The 7,676-nt window shown below is 47.7% G+C and overlaps 1 pseudogene; it reads left to right on the forward strand.

Annotated features, from left to right (window-relative positions):
• Nucleotides 1–554: 554 nt before the first annotated feature.
• LOC101765496 lies at nt 555–4,581 on the forward strand (annotated as a pseudogene).
• The last annotated feature ends 3,095 nt before the right edge of the window (nt 4,582–7,676 follow it).

Below are 7,676 nucleotides of genomic sequence, written 5' to 3' on the forward strand. Positions count from 1 at the left end.
GGTAAGGATAACTCTCGATTTGGTGGAGTAGCAATACACTCGATCTGGCTTCTGATCAGCAAGATCCGAACCCCACAATCAAAGTACCATTTCTCCTCTAGCTATCAACCGTGCATAGCACGGTTGACCTCGCCATGAAAGCTATCTCCTGCAAGCGAATTAAGGACACAAGCAAGAGCAAGGAAGAATGTAACTCAATTGCAGAAAATCTTGGATTAAGCACACGAAGTTGGGGTCTCACAAACCGATGAATGGCGACTGTCAATGACAGATTGAATCTAAGCAAAATCCAAACCCTAACTTTGGTGACTCTACTGAATGTAATGTGTCTAGGGACTAGCAACATCCCTGGATGCGCCCCTAATGGGCTCCAATACGATACACGGCCCGAAAGAAGGTGGCGCAACACCCTGACAGATTTTGAACGTCCGCTTGTTTTGATGATTTCTGTTGACTCAGATGGGATTTTTACGTGGGATTGGGTCCACTTGATGGGAAAGCGTTGGGATCAGAATCAAATCTTCGAAACCAACAGGAAAACAAGCTAGCGCGACATGGCGCCGTTGTTGTCTTCATCCTACGAGAAGACCAAGGAGGCCATGGTGGCTGCGACATCCGTGGTGGCATCCATGATGCTGGTGCGGAGGCTCACCAATGACCTGCTCACCCATGAGGCACGCAACCTGCTCTCCTCCTGCCTCGCCAGCCTACGCTCGCGCCTGACATGGCACTACGTACACCAACCGCGTCTTCTCCGCCATCAAGACCTACCTCGCCACACGCTTGGACACCATCGAGCAGAACGACGGGTGGTACACCATCGAGCAGAATGACGGCTGGTACACCAACCGCGTCTTCTCTGCCGTCAAGACCTACCTCGCACTACGGGAAACAGCAAATTTGCCGAGTGCCATAGGCACTCGATGAAGACCCAAAAACACTCAGCAAAGAGTTTGTCGAGTGTAACACTCAGCATATGGCACACGACAAATTTTGTGTCGGCAAATAGATGTTTGCCGAGTGTCAAAACTCGTGCACTCGGCAAACATTTTGCCGACGGCCAAAAACACACTCGGTGAAAAAACACACTCGACGACAACGGCGGTGACGGCGTCCAGGCTAACGGCGAGTTTGCCGAGTGCCAGACGGCAGACACTCGGCAAACACCTGGACCTTTGCCGAGTGTCGGCCTTGAGGCACACGGCAAAGTCGAGGCTGTTTGCCGAGTGTTGGTGCCTTGGCACTCGACAAATACGTAGATCTTTGCCAAGTGTCATGGTCGTGGGACTCGGCAAATACATAGATCTTTGCCGAGTGTTAGCCCAAACACTCGGCACACAAGCAACAGGAGGTGGTGCAATTGCCCATTTTGCCGAGTGTTAAAGCCAAAACACTCGGCACTCAGCAAAGTGGACAGTACCCCCTTTTTTACCCGTTTTGTCACGTATAACGGACCCCTCTGAATTCACAATACACATCATCACAGGCATTTGTAATAAACAATCACAGGCATAATTGACAACCACCATTACAAGCATTATTCATAAACATCACAGGCATAATCCAACATAAGCATGAAACAATCCATAAATCTAGTTCCGTGGGGGCCGGGGCGTTGCCGGTGGGGCGGGCGGAGCGCGCCGGTGGCCGGGGGTCGGGGGACGGCGACCGGGGGCGGCGCGGGGGCAGGCCCGGCTGAAGAGGGGCGGCTGGGGGCGGTGTAGGGGCCGGCGCGGGGGTCGGCCGGGGGCGGCGCGGGGGCCGGGCACGTGGGCGGCACGGGGCCGGTGGCCGGGCGACGTGAGTCTGGTGGGCGGCGTGGGTTCGGCGGGCGGCGTGGGTTCGGCGGGCGGCACGGGGCGGGCGGCGCGTGTGGGTGTGTGGGTGTGGGTGTGTGCGTGTGCGTGAGTTAGGGTGGGGGTGGGCCGGATTAATTTCCAGGCTTTGCCGAGTGCTAGATCGCGGGCACTCGACAAAGGCCTTTTTTATTTTTTTCGGATTTTCCAAGCTTTGCTGAGTGCTAGATCGTGAGCACTCGGCAAAGGCCTTTTTTATTTTTTTTTGGATTTTCAAACGGTACCATCACTGGGAAGTGGACCCGTCGAAATGTTTGCCGAGTGTCCTAGGTTTGATGCGACACTCGGCAAAGTACGCTTATATTTCATGTTCAAACCACTGTTTTAGTAATTTAAAGTCTGTAAACTTTGCAAAAACCTAGTCAAATTCACTAAACAATGCGTATTTCATTTTTTTACTAATAGTATTCCATTATTTCATGGATTTATAGCTCATATTGAGTTTGTATCTATTAAATTTATATAATTGCAATTAATAAATAAAAATTATCAAACGGATCTGAAAAATTCCAAAAATTTGACATGAACCAATCTATGTTGTCTATAGCCTATAAGAAAAATTTGAACTCAATGACAAATTCAAGTATCGATTCGACTCAAAATCTTACTGGATCGTTCCAACTTCTACGAATCCTCTCCGGAGATGCTTCGATTTCTAAGAATCATTTGTCAAAATTTGTGCGAAACCTTCTCAATTTTTTACCATAGCCTCCACATATGAAATCATAGCATCTTGGCAAATATTGTGATTTTCAAACTTTGTTTGTATTTTTAAGAATTAATAAATCATTCGGCCACACGTTCATAATCGTATTTTCTTAACAAAATGTTCGAAAGTTCTTTTCATTTCCTGGATGAGACCTCAATTCGGACTCATTAACATGAATACGATTTTTCCACTCATATTATTCCATTAATCCAATCACTTGCAGTTCAAATTTGACTTAAATCAACAAATTACTCTAAATGAAATTAATTCATTAAATATACTAAACAGGTCAATAAATAGTCCACCTTCTAACATACAGTGCCAAATGTCATACATGGGGAGTACAAAAAGTTTGGAGGGTGGAGGAGGGAAAAATTGTTTTGGTTTTGCCGAGTGTCGCAAAAAACACTCGACAAACCTTCATGTTTTGCCGAGTGTCGCAAAAAACACTCGGCAAACCTTCATGTTTTGCCGAGTGTCCCATAAAGCACTCGACAAATATTTAGTATTTTCCGTGTGTCCCATTAAACACTCGGTAAATCTTCATCTTTGCCGAGTGTCGCCAACGGACACTCGGCAAACAACTAACGTCCGGCACACCCCTTAACGGACGCCGCACGTGCCAGTCACGTGGTTAAGGGTTGCCGAGTGTCTGTTGGTTGCCGAGTGTCTGTTGTTTGCCGAGTGTCGGGTGCGAGTTTGCCGAGTGTTTTTTGTTTGACACTCGGCAAATAGGATTTTCGCCAAGTGTAGAATGTTTGCCGAGTGTTTTCACGGAGACACTCGGCAAACACCGCTTTTGCCGAGTGCCCGAGAGAATGCACTCGGCGAACAGTTTACACTCGGCAACTTTACTGTTTCCCGTAGTGTCGCCACGCGCTTGGACACCGCCAGCGTGCAGTGCGTCCGCCTTAGTGGCGGAGTGGACGTTGACTTCAATGACGACAAGCTCCTCCTCGGCATGGAGGAGGGCGAGGATCTGGTGGAGGTGTTCCAAGGGGCGGAGTTCACATGGTGCCTCTACTCCCACGAAGTTCCCGCCAGCGACAGCGACACCACCAAGCACATCGTCGTCGGCTGCGTTCGCAAGCTCTACTTTGAGCTCAGCTTCCACAAGAAGCACAAGGAGAAGGCGCTCAAACTTACGTCCCCTACATCATTGCCACCGCAAAGGCCATAAGAGATCAGGAGAGACCTCTCACCATATGGATGAACGACGGCTCCGAGTGGTCTCCCATGGACCTCTACCACCCTTCCACGTTCGGCACGCTCGCCATGGACCATGCGCTCAAGCAATCGGTCATGGATGACCTCGACAAGTTCATCAAGAGGAAGGATTACTACAAAAAGATCGGCAAGGCATGGAAGAGGGGCTACCTGCTCTATGGTCCACCCGGGACCGGCAAGTCCAGCCTGATCGCCGCCATGGCCAACCACCTTAGGTTTGACATATATGATCTTGAGCTCACTGGGGTCGAGAACAACTCACAGCTCAAGAAGATTCTTATTGAGATGTCCAACCGATCCATCCTCATCATTCAGGACATTGACTGTACGATCGAACTCAAAAAAAGGAAGGAATCAGGCAACAAGAAAACTCGCAAGTCCTCCAATTCTAAGAAAGGAGACAAGGTAACATTGTCCGGCCTTCTCAATTTTGTGGATGGACTATGGTCCTCGGGTGGGGAGGAGAGGATCATCGTCTTCACAATCAACCACAAAGAGTGTCTCGACCCGGCGCTTCTGCAGCCTGGCAGGATGGACATGCACATCCACATGGGCTACTGCACCAGAGAGGCTTTCAGGATTCCTGTCAACAACTATCACTCCATTGACGACCATGTCACGTATCCGGAGATCGACGAGCTGATGGCGGAAGTGCCAGTGACACCTGCACAGGTCGCCGAGACCTTGATGAGGAGCGAAGACCCAGATATCGCACTCCGTGATTTTATTTAGCTTCTAAAGTCAAAGAGGGATGGAAATAACCAGGGTGGAGGAGGAGGATGCCAGTGAGGATCAGAGTAGTGATGACGATGATGATGAGGAGGAAGAGGCTGATGATTATGATTAGTAGATTTAAAAATACTTTTAAATATCTGATGCTGTCCATGTAAATTGCCATGATATAATAGTATCAAAGATTCTTGAACTGGGAAGCTGAAAAAGTCAAGCGTCCAACGATAGTCTGACTCTGACCCTTCGAATACAAGAAATTCTGAATTTTTAGGATAATCTTTCATGCTTTTATGAAGTTATTGATTGGCCAATTACTGGCCATACCGGTGCCTGATTAGCTAGAGATTGAAAACTTTAAAAATGTTATATTTATGGGCAAAATTATTCAAACACCAAAACTCCTTGCATTGTGGACGGAGAGACTTGTAGCTATCGTGGCAGCTTCTTTCGTCGTGAATTGGCATTACGATCGATGCACAAAAAAAACTAAGAGCATAAACGTTAGGTTTTACTTCACTGCCTCAATGATATACAAAAATAAATAAACTTGAAGTATCAGTGTTCCTGTATTTTAGTCTGCTGACACAATACAAATGTTTAAAAGTTCAGTTGAGCATATTATCAGCTAGATGCACATTAAAAAGTAACTTTAGTCTGCTGAAAATGATGGAACTTTCAATCGAGGTTTAAATGTTCAAAAGTTCAAATGATCGAACTTCGAGGTTCACCTAGAAGCCCAAGCCCAAAGGAATCGAGCCCAACAAATATCCATATTCAATGAATCTTGAGCTAAAGAGACTTAGGCCCTGTTTGGCACGGCTCCACTCCTAAACTCCAGCAACTCCATCAAAAAATTCAGCCAAACACCCCAACTCCAAAACTCCATGGAGTTGCCAACTCCATGGAGCTGTAGTGCAAATGGAGGTGGAGTTTTGGAGCACCTCTTTTGCTGCTCCAGAAACCTCTCTTTTGAACCTCCTCGTGGAGTTGGTGGATAATTACCCACCAATACCACTGGTTATGGAAAAAAAACGTTTCATTATATTCTATTGTTCCCCATCATCAAGGCCAGTCGCCCACCCAGCGCCTGTCGCCGTCGCCGCCCAGCGCCGCGCCCATCGCCGCCCGCCGCCCGTCGGCCATCACCACCCCGTGTCGCGCCCGTTGCCGCCCGCCGCCCACCGCCCGTCGCCGCCCGCCGCCCGCCGTCCGCGTCGCCCGTCGCCGCCCACCCCGCCGCCCGCTGCCCGTCTCGCCGCCCGCCGCCTGTCCCGCCGCTCGCCGCTCAGCCCGCCGCCCACCCTGCCGCCCGTTGGCATATTGAAAGTGGAAGATTTTGACAGACCAAGGGAAACATTTGCAAAAGTCTTTTCAGTTTCACTCCTCCTGACCATGTTCATCCATTCATTTACAACATATGTTGGGATATTGAAAGGGGATGGATGGATGTAAAATACACACAACCCGTTGGCATATTGAAAGGGGAAGAAGAAGATGGGATAGAGAGGATGACAAGTGGGGTCTTAATTGAGGGGCAACAATGGCAATCCACACTAAAATCGATCTTTTTTGGAGCTGAGAGCACCCATCTAGCCAAACATCCCATTTTAGTTCTGGAGTTTTGAAGCGGAGCTGGCTCCATGTGGAGTTCTGGAGTGGAGCAGCTCCACCCAGAGTTGGAGCCATGCCAAACAGGGCCTTAAGCATGAACAAATTGGAGTTTTGGAAAGTTATTCACGACATCAATTCAACTCAAGGGATATTCGCGCGGCTCATGACAGCATGAACTTTCGGTGTAGATTTGGAATCTAAATGACATCAAATGAAGAAAAGTTGACTCCCAAAATTGTAATAATCGTGAGGGCTTCGATTTGGACATATGGAAAGCATAATTTGGATTCCAAAGCTAGGAGATATTGCCCCCAAAATGCATGCTGCGTAGAGAAGCCCAAAATTAGACAAATTATCTTGCTACGCTATTCTGGGATCTTAACTTCATTTTCAAGGCAACTCATGAATACAAAAGTTGTAGATCTTTTTGTTCTACACAATTTTGGCACCAGAGTTGCCTTATTTGGAGTTCAGATGTAGGAGATATGACACCTGGAAAGAAGTTCTCAAAGCATAATCCATTTATCATAAGTCGACAAAACAGGGGGACACACACCATAGGGAGATGACAGGTGCTGCAAGTCCTCAAGGTTGTCTACGAGGTAGCTTAGGCTAGACCCTAGCCTCCATGGTCCCTACGCGGTGAAGTCATGTTGGAGTTCTAGAGCCAAGCCTCGAATTCATCAAGAGATATGTATATTCGGTGGTGATATCAATATGTTCTTGTCTCTACTTTGATCTACTATGATTCATGCTTATTCATATGTGTGTAGCTGTCATGTGCATTTAGTAGGAATAGATGTAATCATAGTGACTAGTCTACGTCATGTGGATAGATTATAGTAGTGTGTAGAAAGTCGGTGTGATTACTCTTGCATGGTGATAGCATGTACGAGGGAAAAGGCCGAAAGATTGTATAATGGATGACTCTTTATCAAGGTACAAGATGGGTTGGTAACCGTGTTGGTTGGAGGTGCAACTAGAAGACGTTAGGCTCATGCTACCTTTGTTCGTGTTACCTCGTGTCGGTGTCATGGGAATGTGATCTGTTCATAATATTCATATCATAGTTGTGTTTACTCTCATTGCAATCTATGCTTCATGATAAAACTAGTCTGTTACGTTAGATAGAAAAAACCCTGATCAGTTCGCTGTCGAGCCATGGATTGATAAATCAATGAAATACTCTAGGGGAAAAGCTGCAACTATTCACAAACTGACACGCTAACTGCCACCAACAAACGTGATGCTAGGGCAGGGGCCGCGGTCACGTGGGGAGGAAAGGGAGCGTGGTGGCAGGCGCTCGGCATGGCGTGGAGGTGCAGGAGACGTGGGCGGATGGTAGTGGCGAGAAGGCTTGTACATCAGAGCAGGCACGAGGGGGAGGAAGAAGATAAGAAGTGCAGAAAAAAAAAATTAGAGGTGCTGACTGGTTGGCCTCGTCATCGGAGGTCACTCATAATTGTTGCTAACGGTACGAACCTAGTATCCATCTTACATCTCTCCACCCTTCTAACCAAACAAAAAACTATGTTCGACTC

Source organism: Setaria italica, chromosome II, assembly GCF_000263155.2.
Source record: "Setaria italica strain Yugu1 chromosome II, Setaria_italica_v2.0, whole genome shotgun sequence".
Lineage (NCBI taxonomy): Eukaryota > Viridiplantae > Streptophyta > Magnoliopsida > Poales > Poaceae > Setaria > Setaria italica.